Below are 17,950 nucleotides of genomic sequence, written 5' to 3'. Positions count from 1 at the left end.
GACTGTTGTTTTGTCCATTGTCTGGCATACAATGGCATGGGTAACATACACACATCCTACAAGAAATAAGCAAAAACAGTACATTGCATAAAGAAAATCAGTTCATATGTACAAGATATAAAATATTAAAGTGTTCTAAAATTAACATCCTGGATAAAGGTGGGGTGTGGGGGTTGTGGGCAACCTAAATGCAAAATGTCAAGTGCTTCTCACTTAATAGTTTAATAGTAGCGTCCCCCACTTCAAAGGGCAGGTTTGCTTCAGAAGATTTGGGCAGGAATTCATTCAATGACCAGGATTTCACTTTGGTTCTTTTCTTTCTTTTATTTTGAAAGTCATCATGGCCAACAAGGTGAAAAACCTTGAAGTACAAACACAAATAGAAATTCAGACAAAAATATAACCCAAGACACCATAATCAATCAACATAATCCAAAATCAAATACTTAATTCAAATACCAATTTTAAATTTAAATTTTAACTACTACAAATTAACCTTGAAAATAAGAATAAAATACCCATATTTAAAGCACCCAAAATAAATCAAATACATTTTAAAGCAATGATTTTAACCTTAACTTTGGCAGATTTTACCTTCCATAAATACAAACCCCAATTTTCAAATTACTTTTAGCTTGAGCCTCTTTTTAAAATACACATTTTTAACTGCGACTGTTTTCTGTGACATTAAAGGTTAAGTTTGGTTTTTTGACACCTGGACTTTATTTTTAGGATTACATATGCTCATAGTCTCACCCAGACAATTTTGGTGGAGCTTGGAGCCGTTTTCGAGCAATTTAGATCCATCCGTCTGTGTTTTTTTCTCATGCCATAGTAGCGGACAGGGCCAGAAATCGAAGCCCCTAAATTAGACATTATCTGCTGCGAAACTCGCTCATCTCTCGTCGTCAGGCACTTCTACATCGGATAAATATTCTGCCATGTTGCACAAAAATAGCCGTGTAGCCTACCAACAACAGCTGCTCTCAGCTGCGCTCTTGCGGTGCATGTCTATGACGTCACCAAAAGTTACCCATCCTTGTAAAGCCCCTGATGACTATAACAAGGAAGTTGAGCTGACATCTTCGTCTTCTTCTTGGTACTGCCGGACAGGAACACACACAAGCTCTACTTAGAAAACAACAACAAAATGCAGCTTCACGTATGATGGAGGGGAGGACAGTATGAGGACCTACCAGATCAGTGGTGCCAGCAGGAGGGCTGTTGTGCCGAGATGGAGACATGGTCTGTTCACAGGATGACAGGAAGTGATATAAGCACAGTGCTATGTCTATCAGAATTATGTCAAATTTATGATGCAACCACAAACACTCGTGGCTCTCTCACCTCAACATCCTCCATGCTTTGTCCTTCCCCACTATTTGTTAAAGGCACGGTCTGAGAATGCACAAAAAATATATTTTAGTAAAGTTTTACATTGAAGTAGCTTGTCTCAACAATAGGAAGAGATAAGGCTCATATAATTGCACAGTCAAAGGACTGTACTTTCTACTTAATTTTCGTTTCTTTTAAAGCAGTTTTTACATTTCAGTTAACTAAATTATTTTTTCACTGCTAGTTTTAGTTTTTGTCTTAGTTTTAATAACTATAATAACCCTGGACAGCAGCAGCTGTCGGTTTTACCGCCACTGGATTAGATCCCTCGCGCCCCACCTCAAACCATTAAGTAGTCGCGCGACCAGTGCAGGTTACCAGTGCTTTAACCGTTGGCTTTTTATCAAGCGAAATGTGTGCGTATGTTAAATATGTTAGCGACGATTGTAAAGAGATTGTCCCGACAACGGACATTAAAGATTTCGACATTAACCTCTTCAGCAGTAACAAGATTTACTGGGTGCGGTGGAAAGACGCTTTCGACAAAGTCCAAATAATATTCATCAAAGGTGAGTTAGCTACATCTCATTGATACCGACACCGTTTTGTCACATTATGTTTAGCTATATGACTGTCAAGCCCAAATTATATTCATCAAAGTTAGCTACATCTCATTGATACCGACACAGTTGTGTTACATTACGTTTAGCTATTGTCGAGCCCAAATTATATTCATCAAAGTTAGCTACATCTCATTTGATGCCGACACCGCTGTGTTAAGTTACGTTCAGTTATTTGACTGTCGCTAATGGGAGTCTTCGTAGTAGCTAAATGACTCGCTAGCTAGCCGTGAGCTAGTGAACAATTTAGCTAGCGTAGCTAGCTTATTAAGAACAGACCGAGAAAGCTCTCGCGGTGTGTATCATTGATACCGACACCGTTGTGTCACATTACGTTTAGCTATATGACTGTCAAGCCCAAATTATATTCATCAAAGTTAGCTACATCTCATTTGATACCGGCGCAGTTGTGTTACATTACGTTTAGCTACTGTCGAGCCTAAATTATATTCATCAAAGTTGGCTACATCTCATTTGATGCCGACACCGCTGTGTTAAGTTACGTTCAGTTATTTGACTGTCGCTAATGGGACTCTTCGTAGTAGCTAAATGACTCGCTAGCTAGCCGTAAGCTAGTGAACAATTTAGCTAGCGCAGCTAGCTTATTAACAACAGACGGAGAAAGCCCTCGCGGTGTGTATTAATGTACGAGTAAATGTGAAATGTGTATGTATATGGAAAGCAAGTTTTTCCACTTACCATTTGTGTTCTTTACCCCTGATCCAGACACCAGAGAGGCAGTGGAGGATGAGCTGACCAAGGGAAAGCGAGTGAGGGTTCGGAAGGTCAAGGAGTCGAGCCCCACCTCCGTAGCTGATCCGTCTTCCGAACGGGAGGAAACCAAGGCCAAAAATGTAACTAACGTATGCAATGTAAATAGATAATAACGGAATGTAAATACTAATAAGGCTATGTAAATAGATAATAACGTTGTCATTAAAAATTCTGAAAACTTAAAGAGACACTATTATGCTCATCTCAGGAGCTTTTAATGTGATACTTAGTGGAACACTATTGAGGGGGAGGTGATCAGAGACTCTCTCTCTGTGTGTGTGTGTGTGTGTGTGTGTGCGTGCGTGCGTGTGTGTGTGTGTGTGTGTGTGTGCATAATCTGACAGTGGGAGTCCAATGGAGCCAGCTGAATCCCCAAACAAAGATGAGGTAAATTATTATTCTGTTTACAATATATGCTTGCATTGCTACTATAAATACAATTATAAAACGAAAAGGTGAAATTCGGCAATCTGATTGGCTGTTAACTGTGATATAATAAGGGTATATCACAGCTACTATTCTAAAAAGCCTTATCACAGCAGATCACTCCACTTCAGGGAAGCAGCAATGTTTGGATGTTTATTTTTTGACCTTGTTAACAGCATTTAAACATGTTGTTGTACACTTATTATTATTAGATTATAAAATCCTGCACTGTGCGTCAATGAGTAGGCTAATTAGGAGTCAAATAGCGGACCACAGACAGCTCCCGTATAATGACAGTCACAGGATCAGCACCTTGACAGAGACTTAGTGCTCTACAGGCTGATCTGTCACTGTCTGATTGAACAGCCTCATGGACATGATATTTTACAATTCTTCACATTACTTAGGCCAACTAACGAAATTTGTTAAGGCAAGTAATTTGGCGCTTTTAAAGTCATGATATTCAAATGCCGCTGCTGCGTCTCCAGGTGCCTGCCGCAATGTCACATATAGTCGGCTTAATGAAGTCAGTGATCACTCAAAGCTAAAGCTATTTAAAAAAACTCTCATTCATTGAGGCTCTGGGTGGATTCTTCCGGACTCATAGTTAACTGCGGGGGGACCTTGCATGTTTACGTTACGGGGCTGATTGTCAGAGAAGCAACAACGTCTACATGACAACAAACTAGGTAGCAAAAAGTTGCTGTAGTGTTTTGACAGCGTTAACAAATAGACTAAATTTGTTGAATTCACATGTTTAAGGTTAACTTAAGGTGAGGAATAGACAACATGCAGCACTAACATACAGAGAGGTGGGACTATTTTTTCACAGCGGGACTATTTTATTAAATAATATGTATTTATGTTTAATTAAAAACTACATGAAAATTATTGCGTATTCCTCTTTCGTATTGCCATTATTGGTAACCGGTTTGTAAATGCAAATTCACCAACACATTTACCTCCATATAAACAGTGAAAACTTAAATTGATAAGCTACAAACTTCACCAATATCCCCAGTTTATCACTCTTGTTGGGCAGAGAGTTGGCATTTCCCATGATGACTGACAGCAGAAAGGACAACATCTCCACCTCCAAGCCTTTACTTTTGCAACAGCATGGCAACATTAAAAAGACCTCTTAGTCTCAGCTGGATCAGGGTGGCATCCTACAGACTTTCAGTGAAAGAAGATCCTTTCCTGAACAAATTCCTCTCCCCACAGAATTATCCATCAGTAGTTGACAAAACACAACAAAAACATAAAAATTAAGTAAACTAAAGGTTGATTAAGCACTCAGAGCTACCAGACTTTGCTGCTACCTGTGGAAGCGCATATTTTAGAAATAATGGAGGAATTTTTTTCAAAATTAATGTATGTGATAATACAAATTTGAATTATTTGAATGAATCCCTTGCTGTATTTATAAGTAATGGATATTTTGATAGCATGTTTTTTATTGATTTAATAGTTTTTTAATCTTTTCAGTCTGTTTCAGGGAGTGGCTCAAGGCAAAAAAGGTGGACGACAAAGAGATAGAGGCAAGATGTGGAAAGGCTGGACATATATAACTGAAACAATCATGGACATTAACAGACAAAAAACACAAATCTCCAAATTGAATTGAATTAATCGCCTGAGATGTTCTAATCTATTTAATTAACTGTTCTAATCTGTTTTATGGTATGTCTAATCAGTTCTAATCTGTTTTATGGTATGTCTAATCAGTTCTAATTTGTTTGGTGGTACTGTATTTTTTTCTATGTATTATAGTTTTTAATTAAAGATAGATTTTTGTGAAACCCTTACATTGTGGGTTTTTTTTTTTTTTTTTTTTTTAATTTTTATTTCTAGTAAAGAATGGAATGCTGGATGCTGGTTATGCTGGTCCAGCATGGGGTATGCTGGTTATGCTGGTCCAGCATGGGGTATGCTGGTTATACCAGCATAGACCAGCATATGTTGTGTTTTGATGCTGGTCACCAGCAAAACCAGCATGGGGTATGCTCAAAACACAACATATGCTGGTCTATGCTGGTTATACCAGCATAGACCAGCATATGTTGTGTTTTGATGCTGGTGACCAGCATCCCATGCTGGTCACCAGCAAAACCAGCATGGGGTATGCTGGTTATACCAGCATAGACCAGCATATGTTGTGTTTTGATGTTGGTGACCAGCATCCCATGCTGGTCATGCTGGTCCAGCATCCCATGCTGGTCACCAACATCAAAACACAACATATGCTGGTCTATGCTGGCCAGCATCCCATGCTGGTCAGGATGCTGGTCCCCAGCATGGGATGCTGGACCAGCATGACCAGCATGGGATGCTGGTCACCAACATCAAAACACAACATATGCTGGTCTATGCTGGCCAGCATCCCATGCTGGTCAGGATGCTGGTCCCCAGCATGGGATGCTGGACCAGCATGACCAGCATGGGATGCTGGTCACCAACATCAAAACACAACATATGCTGGTCTATGCTGGTAACCAGCCTTGCTGGTCTATGCTGGTTTTTCTAGCAGGGAATTCTAAGTATGATTGTTGTATGTGACAAAGAACTAAAACAACAAAAATAAGATGCAAACCATGAGACACGCATGCAGCATTGAGTGTACTGCGATGCGGCAAATGTGGCAAAAGAGGTCAAACACAATGAAATGGCACAATTACTGAAATCCACAGACATTGGCAGATCATTAGACACCCTGAGGAAAGCTGACTCAGTGCTATAGTGCAAGCTGGACCATGACAGGAATTTGTCCACAACATTATTTTTTCATTCAGGGTTCATTCACCCAAATATTTTCTCAATTTCACCAAGGGATATATAACCATGTAGATGCTTCAGAGAAAACAACGAAGAAGGAATGTCTTTTTCAGTGCTCGAAGAATAGAGAAACAGTAATTGAGAAATTGACCACTGAGAAGAAATGGTGTCATTTCTCCACAAGGCTCTGTGTATTTCTTAGGGGGGTTGTGAAATTCACACCATTAGAAAGACACAGGAAGTCATCCTAAGGACATATGTAATTCAAAATATGACAGAACAGCAATCCCCAAACATCTCCTGTTTGCCTTGCAAACTGACAGTGACAAAGCCAGGTCATAAACAACAACAGACTCTGGAATTTGTGTTGAAAGAGGAAGAAACCTGAGACTAAAGGAAAGAAAACTGAAGCCAAGCTGTTTCTCTCCTAGACAGGTAAGTGCAGTTTACGTTATCTAGCGTTTATTAGCTGGACTGTCAAGGGAGCTTGTATAGCCTCAATAACTCCACTTCTCAGAAAAACAGCCCTTGTGGAGCTGTGAAGGTCTGAGCTTTTAAAAGACAAAAGCCCAACTGGTTCATTATGTGTTTTGCATTACTAACAGGTAATGTATGTGGCACCGCTTCATTGTGACTGAGGATCTTTTGTGTGTTGTCTTCTTTATCTCATTCTGTAAACACTTAATAATCAAGTACAAAGAGCATGCTAATTAATGCCAATGTTACCTCTGTGTCTGCTGGATGTAAGCAACGGTTTGCCAACAAGTTCATCACATCAGCTGAAAAGGGGAGTATATGTCCCCAAGAGGCAGCCCCAAGTTAATGCAGATTTTAAAATCAAACATTTCATGCCAGATAACAGCAAATAAATGCATCTGATCTTCAAGTAAGCGTATATTAAAAAAAAGCATAACCTGCATAACCATGAGAAAGAAACTTTTTAAAAGGTCTGCAACCTTCTTGTACAGTAAGTACAAAAAACAACAAATGTGCTAACAGTATGGGAATTTAATTGTTTGTATATTTCATTAACAGTTGAAATGAGGTAAATGTGAAGCTCTGACCTGGCTTTCTCCTCTTCCTCCCTGCTGTGCCCTGACATGCCACTCTGTCAGCTGCTTGGGCATGCCAGACAAATAAAGAAAAGATACACATGAGGTGAATAAAAAGGGTAATACCCACTTCAAACACCACTTCCCACTAATCCCTACATGCACTCAACCTTCGCACAGCGAAAGTATACCGCTGACACTTGGACACCGACACTACCCACTCAGCCCAGCTTTCCGGAACAGACTTCACTACTGAGGAGTACCAGGAGACTGGTAAGGAAAGAGATTATTCACTCAGGAAAAAAAGGAGACAAGACCCTGCATCTGTCTGCACTTTCACCCAGCATATGTCCGTCTCCGCAGATACAAGCACTTTATAAAAACCAGCCTCCCGTCCAGTCAGGTAGCATTGCTGCCTGCTGTCATCAGCTGCTGAATACCTTACAACAAAGGCTCCAGCCTTGCTCATCCCCTGTGGTCTGTACAGATGCACTATCACATGGATAATAACATGACTGTAACTGGTCTGTCCTCAGGTAAAAATCTTGAAACCTTCAAAATGATGTCCAACGATCTGATCAAATCAAAACAAAAGCTTTGTTTTATACCTAGTAAAAAAAAAATTCATTGCTCGCCACCACAGATACTTGATGTGCATTTGAGATGAAAGCTACCCAAATACCCCTCTATGAAAAAGATATTTCCTTGTAAATTAGCAGAAGACTGTGTCTCCCCAATCCTGCTGGACCCACCAATGGATCTATCATTACAACCTCATGATCACACATCTTTCTCGGGTCACCTGTGGAGACCTGAGGACGATCCTCGCTGGGTTGAAATATCTGTTCATAAACTGTGGCTGCAAGCTTAGGGGAGTGTGAAGGTTCCTGTTTTACATTTAGACCTCCCACAACTGATTTATTATTTATTTACTGAGTTAATCATAAGTCCGGTGGTTGAATAAAGGCATTTCACAAGTCCTGGTTCATTTGGTTACTGTTGCTACACCTGTCAAGCTCCCTGTTTTCGTACATTTGTGGACAAAAGCCAGATTCTCATTTCTAGCCAGCAGCCATCAATGCATGGCAATGGTAATATCATGCCAAAACTCTGAGGCTAAAGCTACATGCCGAGGGTGAAAAATGATGATCCATATAGAAGATACGAAAGAAGAATTGTAGGCTTGATCATGTATAGCCTTGCTTCTTAGCCTCGAGCCTCTATAGCCTCGTCCTAGCACTTTAATTATGATTCGGAAAATTGAACTGTTATTTTGTTCTCAAATAAGCATGTGGCTGCTTAGCTTGCATACTTGTTTGGATTATCATTTGTATTACAAGCCAAAATGCTTTTAGTATGAATACTAACTGCTGCCTTTGGCAAACATACTGTACCTCTACCTCGATGTAAACTGATTGAGGTGCTGGAGTGTTTAGTTAACCGATTCCAATAAAGAGCATTACAGAGCGCCTGTTTCCTATACTCAAATGTCTTCTACACAGAAACACTAGGCCTACACCTGTAACCCCACAAAATAATTTGTTAGTTTAGTTCATGAGGTGCTCTTTTGTCTTGGGAGTCATGGTCGGTTGCTACTGTTTATAGTGAGCCAGCTAGCCAGACAAGCTAATGATTTGCGTTTCATGTTAGAGCAGAGAAAATACACTGTTAATTCCATGCCTCATTCTTTTTCTTTTATGTTTTTTTGGAAAGGCTTAAAAAAAAGACAACATGGCCTCCAAACTCTTAAAATGGACCAATCTGACCACAGCCCCATGAGAACCGGCATGTGCTTAGATACAGTTGCAAGGCTATGATTGGACATTGCTACTCAGGGGAGGGGTTTTAGTGAGTGGTTAATTGGTTTTAAAGATATTGTTGGGTGTCTTTGAGGACAGCAAACAGGTGGCAGATGTTTGGGGGACCTTGTCTCAATCTAGGTCTATTGTTTGTAAGGATGTTTTTCTTTCTTTTATGGAAAAATTAATTATTTGCTCATTATTTAGTTAGTTGGATATTTGTATGAAAGGAGAAAGACAGGTTCAAAAAGATCTGTGCAAACTAAAATGAATCCAAAGTTCTCCACTGAGAATAAATAGATACGGAAACAGGAAAGCAACAGTGACGCTAGCTGAAGCTCTTACTCTGCCTTTTTATAACTACTCTTGCTGAACTTTCACAATGACGTCTCAAAGTGCACAGTCCTTACAGAACACACGCATGCACACACACAATCTTCAAACGAACAGCAGCAAAAACAAGCCTTAGGGCTTTGCTGTCATCATTGAGTTTTTGCTGTTTTAAATCCATTGGACAGTCATTGTATTCTGTGCTTTACATGCTGTACTGTTCAAGAGAATTGTTGAATACATTTGTACACACACATACAAGGTCAACTTGGCTGTTGTAGTGATGTTGATTGTGCCAGCCCACTCATGAATAGCACATTACAAAGGCGACACTAGCAAAGAGAGTATAATCAAGGTCACACATTTGACAGATTCTTTAATCTGAGCCATGACTCACAATTAAGGACAAAAGGCAATACAGAAAATCTTATTAATTTCTTTATCACATTGTCTACAATGGTGCAGATTTATCCTGTCTCCTGTATGGGGCCACGAGCCTGGGACCCCAGCCCTGGCTCCAAGAACGGGCCCCGTGTGTTTATTCTTTGCACGATTCTCTTTACTGACTCCTCATCTGATACCACTTTGCCTCAGGTGTCCCTAACAGGAGCTCATGTTCCTGAAAGCATTGCTCCCAGGGTCACTGAGGCACAAAACACCCGCTCCACCACGATAAGGCTGCAATTCAAGAAACGGCTGAACGAAAAGGTGGTTTATTCACAGGCGATGGTAAGAAGGATCACAAAGCTGCCCTCAGTTAAGGGCATCGGCTGCAGTAATGCAGACTTTGTATGGGACTGTGAACAAGGAGCTGAGGTGCAAAGTAAATCTCAATTTACAGGTCAGTCTTAAATCTGACGCTCACCCAGAGTCAGAGCTTTGGGAAGTCACCAAAAGATTGCACACACAAGCAGATAAAATGAGATTCTCTTAGAGGGTGGCTGATTTCACTCAGCTTGATAGGGTGAAGGGTTCAGTCGTAGAAGAAGACCTCAGGGTCCAGCTGCAGCTTCTTCACCTTGGTCTTCATTTATCATTTTGTTCATAAATGTGTATGTGAGTGCAATCTGATAACGTAACACAATTGCCTTGTATTCATCAAATATCTGGTGGCGTTTCCATCGCACCCATGTGTTTAGAACAGGCACAAAGACATTTCCTGTCAAAGAGGCAGAAAAAAGGAGTTCTCTAAGGCAGAGATGGAGACATAATGAGTGATACTGAACCAGAATAACCAATTATTATTTAGTAGGTGGTATAATGTGGTTTTCATGGCTGCTCTGCTGTTGCCATTATTGCTTTTACTTGGACAAGCATCAAGAAAATGGATGGATGGATATTTCAGAAGTGAGAGGTTAGACGTCAACAATACTTCCATGAACATCTGTGAGGCTGTGCTAGCTTGCTGATGTTAAGCAGATAAACTGTTATTGGTCCAGGGTGTGGGATTTAGAGGCTTCTAGAGTAAGGTTGTAGATTGCAACCAACCGAAAATTGCTGAAAAACACAAAAGGTCCTCTCTAGAGACAGTATTCGGTTTGTCCGTTCTGGGCTACTGTAGAAACATGGTGGTGCAACATGGCGGACTCAGTGGAAGAGGACCAGCTCTCTCAGAAGACATACAGAGCTCGTTCAAAGGTTAAAACACAGCAAATCTTATTTTCAGGTTATTCTACTCTAGTGAAAACATAATCATGAATATCATGTTACATTTCTGCCAATAAATCTGACACACTGGGCCTTTAACAGTGTTCACCATCTTAGGTTAGTGTGTTAGCACGCTAATGTTTGCTAAATAGCTCTAAACACAAGTACAGCTGAAGATGATTGGAATGCCAGTTTCATGTATTTGGGCATAAACTACTGGACAAATTTTGACCTGATGATGGCGCTAAATTCTCTTTATCTGTGCGATAGTTTCACATAAAACCACTAATGTCAACCCCATGGTGATGCTTTAGGAGAAGTCAGGGGATCACCAAAGTCATGAGGAACGATTAATTTTATCAGTTTCAATAATTTCATGGCATTAATTCCGAAAGTTATATATAGAGAGAAATTTCAGCATGAACTGAAGTTGTGAACCGACCAACCGCCCAACCAGCAGAGCCTGTAAATGTGATGGCACATTTTCAAGCTCAGTTTGATTAGTGGTACCAACATCCTTATTCATATTATTATCATTTCATTATCTAAGATGATTCCATGATCCAATCAATGATAAAGCTAATGAATTTTGGTAACACTAATAATCACTTTTAAACAGCGCATTAGTCATTGTTTAGCAGTTAATTGCCATCTAATTATACAGCAAGGCCTATTTGTTAATTTTGGAATTTCAATTCAATGGAAATGATGAAGTTAATCGTCAATGACGTGATATTAAGAAAACAAGCCTAATTATCTGTTTTGTATTTACGCTCCATCTGTCGAGGAATTAGATGTGTCACTTCATCTTTTGTCAAAAGATGCATATAGTTTATATTCTTAATTTTAGGTATGAACATGCGACCTACAAGTTTCCACGTCACTCGCAACACTTTAAATGCACTTTAAACTGTTGAGTTATGAAACAGGAATTATCATAGATTATCACAGGCCTACATTATCATAGAAGGCCTTGAAGTAAAGTTGAGACTAATCTGTTTAATACACAGATTAAGTGGGGGAAGTGTTACATCAAAAAGTTTGTTTTTTTCTTTCCTTCTGTCCCTCTTGTCATGTTATGATAGACTTGATTTGGACTTTCAGTTGTGATTTAGGAACGAATTTAGCAATATATTCTGACATTCATCTTTGTAAGTGCGGCAGCTCAGCATGAAACTTTGAGAAGTAAGTCTCTTACTCTATCAAGGATATATGCTGAGGAGACTATTAGCTGACTACTGCCGCTTTAGCTGGCCTTTATACTCCTTATGATTAACTCTAGTTTTGCGGCGCCAATATCCCTGACTTTTATTTGAGCATTTGCTTCCTCGGAGTATTCAGCTCTCAGCATAATTGTGCATGAATCTACCAGGGTACCACCCGTAGAGACCAGTGATGGAGATTTTATATTCATGCCATTATGATGTCAGCATCAATATTTTCTCCTTGTCTGCGTTCTGTGTTCTTCAGTGTTATGATTTCTATTTTACTTGCTTTCCTTCACTAGGATTCTTTAATGTGCTTTCTAATTTTTCTGACTCGTTTCTCTGACCTCCTGCTTCTGAGATGCTGTGCTGCATGCGGTATAAATGTGGCCCCTCTCCCAGAGAGGCAGCAGCGGTGTGAAGCAATGCTGCCCTCATGTGGTGCGTTCGACTCTCAGGATACCAAAAAAGACCAGATTGTTCACATTTTTCCGCGGGTCACTTAATGGTTAAATTGTTTTCTTATTTAAACTGTCTTCACACCATGTTTTGTTTTCAGTCAATCATCATCCTCTACTCTGGTTGCTTCCCTTCCTCATCATAACTCAGCAAAATGCACACTAACCTCCTCTTCCATTCCCTCATTTTCTCCACCTTCCTTTCACTTTCTAGATGCTGTTAAAACCTTTTTCCAACCTCCCTGCAGCCATTCATCTCTGTTCTCTGACCACGGAGGACTGTGTCTCCTGGTCTGACACCCTCCAAGGACGCAATTACCCTTTAACCCTTTACATAATCCACTTCCAACCTCCTTTTTCATTCAGTGATTCTGAATTAGCATCTGCATCTGTACAGCTGCCAAAACTAATTTCCACAATCATATCTGCTGTCTGCCCCCCTGACCTCCTCCCATCCACCCTCTGTTAGATCATTAAGCCTGATTGTCCGAAACCAGTATTTCACCTTCTATTTATTTTTGAAACGTTTGAACATGCCACCAGCTCACCAGCTTTCCCAGTCAGACTCTTGCACTGAAACACCAGCACACTGCTGCAGCTCTCTTTCATCCTGCATGCCATTCAAACTCTGCTGCCTTCGACACTTTGAACCACCAGATGTTCATTGTTGTCCTGAGGATCTCAGGGGGCTTTCAAAGAACAACAACAAGGAGCATGTGAACCTCACTAGTTGTGGAACACTTCTCACGCTGAGATTCAAAACATTTAAGTCCGACGTTGATAGATTAAAGGAGAAGGATGCTATCAGTCTATAATTTCCTTATTGTCAACAAGTCCCTTTTCTGACTGTGACGCTCCCATGTTTTAAACAAAAAAGGTAAATAATTGCCTAAAACAGCTGGGCACTAGTTTTTCATACTAATTTGCAAATGTTAGCACGCTAAGATGCTAAATTAAGCTGGTGAATATGGCAAATATTATGTCTGCTATGCAGGAGCTTGTCATTGTGAGCATGTTAGCATAGTGAGGTTAGCATTATGCTAAGTACAGCCTCACAGAGCTGCTGTGCCAATTAAACTTCACGAAGAGGAAGCACCTTTTGTTTTCAAAGATCCGTCAGGGGCTGTACATTTGTTTTTTATATTAAAGAATGAGTATAAGGTATAAGGCTCATGCAAAACATAATATTAAACACATCAAACATCAACATGAACATCAACAAAAATATGAGCCAGCTTGAAAATCATTGGGAGGGCAGCGTATTATAATTCGAAAGTGCTTTGCTGTCTGTTCCGTTTAACATTGGACTGTGGTCTTGCCGCGGTCATAATTTATTTAAAACCGAGCAGCCCTATATGATCTAGCATTGCATTAATGAATGTAAAAAACAGTAGCTCCCGGAGTAGCCTCGGCCGAGATTAATACGATGCAGTCTCGTCTCTAGCTGCTGTGAAGGAAGACCAGCAGACCTCTTCATGTAAATCAGAATTGTTAGTGTAAAAACTGTCTCCTGTAATAAAACTGAAGGCACTTTGGTAAACTAAATAAACTGGCTTTCGAGTGTACTCCCATAAACACTCAAAACACGTTCTGTCGTTTATGTAAATTTTGTGTTTTGTTGTGCAGCCGCAGTGACAAAAGATACGACTCGGTGCAGGAGTACAAAGTGTAGCGTGCGAATAAAAATGTCTTCGTAATCACATACAGACGTGACGTGTGATTGTGCAATATTTTTTCTGTTTTCTAAACACGGGTCTGTTGTGTTTCTTTATAGTCTTATTTCAACTGAAGAAATAAATTCAGAAATGTGCTGAATCCTGATAAAGGCCTTTGCCCTCAGATGCCTTATGTTACAGTGTGCATTCACGACAAAGCCATTTACAGAAAAGCTTTTTCTTTGGATTTGAGGCTGTTAAATTTTAATTGTGGTGTTTTGTATGGGTTCTTGAATTATCATATGTAAATTACAGATGTCTAATTAATCAGGTAAGACTTTGCCACTCTAGAAATAACACATATGCCTCAAAACGGTGGTAGTGACAAGTCAAGCTTAATGGGAAAAAAAAGCTAATAGGACAAAATAGCCCACAGTTACACTCTAAACAGCCTTCACAATTCCTACATGACTGAACAATTAATGAATGTGACACCCCCAAAGACACTGCAGCTAAGAGCCCTATTTGGAAAAGAATCCAATAAACCAAAAAAAAGGGCTTTCACAGGGTTCCCCTAAGTGTGCAGTGGTGGCTCTGCGGCATTGGAAAAAGTTCAGAGTTACATTTAGACAGACAGACAGCATCTTATGTTTCATTATCAGCTGTGCACTGTAACTAAGTACATTTACTCAAGTACTGACTCAAATGTGACATACCTGTACAATCTGATTCCAAAATAGTGGGGACAACAGTTTTATGAGGTCTTCCCGAGTCCATGTAGTAACATCCTTGATCCAGTCATGTGTTCACAAAGTGGTGAACCTCGCTCCATCCTCGCTTGTGAACAACTGAGCCTTTCCAGGATGCCTCTTTCATACCCAATCATGATACTATCACCTGTTACCAATCAACCTGTTTACCTGTGGAATGTTCCAAACAGGTGTTTTGGAGCGTTCCACATCTTTCCCAGTCTTTTGTTGCTCCTGTCCCAACTTGTTTGAAACGTGTTGCTGCATCAAATTAAGAATAAGCAGATATTTACAAAACTTAATGAAGTTGATGAGGCCAAACATTAAATATATTGTCTTTGTACTGTTTTCAGTACACATGTACACATGTCAAAATGGACATACAGTGTCCCGACTGTTTTTGGAACTGGACTTTTATTTGACGTGTCTCCTCTCCATTTCTACTCCACGTGGGAAATATTGTGCTTTTCTCTCCGTTCATTTGACAGATGTAGTTAGTGGTTCATTTTCAAATTCAGATTTCTGCACACAAATCAAATGGCAAAGTGCAAATACAGCTGAAATGATTACTCACTTAACTGACTGACAGAAAATTAATTGCCATTGGAAAGTCATTTTTCATGTAAAAACATTTCAGTTCCATTTTCTTGTACTTGTTTTAGTCATTAAAATGTATTTTTAATCATTTTGAGGTTTAGACTGTTGGTTGGACAAAACAAACATTGTGAAGGTGTCACTTCGGGCTCTGGGTAACAATCAAACAATCAATCAATTAATGAAGAAAATAATCATTAGCTGCAGCCCAAAAAAAAATAGTTCAAAATAAGCTCCACCTCAACCAACTGCAACAGTCAATCCTTTATGTATGATCAATACTGACCTAATTACATAATATGATAGTATAACAGTCACGGGGGACATTTTTCTGCATAGATTTCTCTTAATACCTTAAGTACATTTTCCTGATTTCCTGATTACACTTACTTTCACTTCAGTAAAATAATAACAGCTGACCGATTTTCATGACACACTTATGTTTCAACTGTAGCACCTATAGAAAATCATTTTTAAAGGTGCAGTCTGTTCCTACACACCTCAGGATGGTGACATGCTTCATACAGCTCCTTTAAGTGTTAGCCTTTGCATGCTAAGATAAAATGCACATCTGTCATCAAAAAAGTGAAATTGCCAGTTGTTCTAGGAATTTCCTGGTCCTTAATTAAACCATAATCAAGTGTTTTAATTGATTTTCTGTGCTTGTCTAATGTTCTAGCATCAGTCCAATAAAGACCTGAGGCTGTGGCGGGTTTTAATTAAAGGATGCAAATAAAACAAACTGTAAAACTTAAACAAAGTCAGTTGGTGTGGAAAATGTGTTACATATAACACACTGGAGACTCAGTAGGAACATTATATAACATCATTATATGATACAACTATAACATGATACAACTATCATTATAGCTGTACTTCAACCAGATATTATAACTCTGAAGTATTTACATGGGCAGTTCTTTGGAGCTCAAATTTCACCAAAGGAGGAAAAGAGGTGAAGTACATGCTCTCCTCTGTCTGGATAAAATGGAGGCTTTTACAGTAACTGACCACAAGGGGGTGACAAACTAGCCTAAATGTTACCAACACAGCTCTCCACCCTTGCAGGGAAATGCTCCAGCAACACCACTGAAACCTGAGTGAGTAGTGACAGAAAAGTAAGAATGCTTTATGTCATTTAGGATAGGGTTTTAATTGAATACATTCTTCAACCATATTGCATTTTGTATTTATGATGGATACATATATAGATACGCCATTATTGAATGTATCATTTATTAATGATTTCAGTCACGCAAACAATGTGTTAACTGATGACACTCATTCACTCATTCATTTTGTCATATATTACCTTATCATTGTTATATGATATGATATAATAAAACATTTCTAATACAAATAATAATAGATGGGAGATAAGCAGAATAAATGATACATTTACAAATTTAAGACAATCATTTTAAACACATTTTGAATTTATGTGACTTGTAAAGATTGTTGAAAAAGATCCAGGTATAAATCATAATATTTCAGAAAACAAAATTAACCCCCCACTGCTTTGTTGTATGAGTCAAGAGGGTCTTTATGAGGCTGAAATGACATGACTGCATCACATTAAGAGGCACAAAAAAATCATCTGAGGCAATAATGGACCCAATTATGAGCAGACAAAGGAATGATTATTAGAGTGAAGGCCTTGGACAAAAATAATATTAATTATCTGCAATTATCTGCATGTAATTGTGATGATGAATTTCAGTTTACAGTGTTTACTGGACAATTACTGCTTTGAAAAACATGCACAAAGAGACATTTTTAATGATGGACTGTCACATTTTGTTGGAAGGTGGTTGTGACATATATGGCTGCCTTACCTTAATTGTTTTTAAATGTATGTCTGGACACTGAAATGGTTTGAATTCGTTGAAATTAGTTTCTGTTCGCGGTTGATTGGGTCTATTTATCCATTTGTGCCGGTTTTGTCTGGGTCACACCCTCATTATGTGCAGTTTCCCCATACGCATGTGATGGTAAACGCGAGTTAGAAGCGTCCCAATTTACTCTGAGAGCATCGTTCGTTAATGAGGATACGGGAATTTGGATGTTGAGGCTTTCAAAATAAGAGCTTTTTATTATTTATTTATTCTTTACAAAAGCTACAAAGGGATTGTATGTGTTAGCTGTGGCTGCCACATGTCATCTCGAATGTGAAACAGGCTATTTTTGACCTCACCATGGGCTGTGGGAAACTGTAATGGGTTTATGGGTTAATCAATAATATATATATATATATATATATATATATATATATATATATATATATATATATATATATATATATTATGGTATAGATTATTGTATTTGACGTATCATATTATTCAACATACTTTGCTGACCTTGTGTACTTTTCTGAATTTGCTGCTACTAACCTCATAATTCTCTACGTCACTTGGTCACTTGCTTATTGTGGATACTGGCACTGCTCTAAGTTTACTATATTCTTATTTTTATTTTATGCTTGATACTTGATTTTTTTTTTTTTTCCTCTTGGGAGCAATGCAGGCTCATCC

General features: G+C 39.0%; 2 long non-coding RNA genes across 2 annotated transcripts; one reads left to right on the top strand and one right to left on the bottom strand.

The window, feature by feature from the left end:
* Positions 1–1,196: 1,196 nt before the first annotated feature.
* Positions 1,197–2,841, bottom strand: LOC121623530. Its single transcript, XR_006007830.1, has 3 exons — positions 2,655–2,841; positions 1,348–1,398; positions 1,197–1,247 (listed from the first exon to the last, which is right to left on the bottom strand). It is a non-coding gene; the product is annotated as an uncharacterized LOC121623530 (long non-coding RNA).
* Positions 2,632–4,894, top strand: LOC121623529. The gene is made up of 3 exons (XR_006007829.1): positions 2,632–2,809; positions 3,074–3,116; positions 4,644–4,894. It is a non-coding gene; the product is annotated as an uncharacterized LOC121623529 (long non-coding RNA).
* Positions 4,895–17,950: the final 13,056 nt, after the last annotated feature.

This window comes from Chelmon rostratus, chromosome 19, assembly GCF_017976325.1.
Source record: "Chelmon rostratus isolate fCheRos1 chromosome 19, fCheRos1.pri, whole genome shotgun sequence".
Classification (NCBI taxonomy): Eukaryota; Metazoa; Chordata; class Actinopteri; order Chaetodontiformes; family Chaetodontidae; genus Chelmon; species Chelmon rostratus.
The sequence above is the reverse complement of the archived record's forward strand: the minus strand, read 5'-3'. Positions and strand labels throughout refer to the sequence as shown.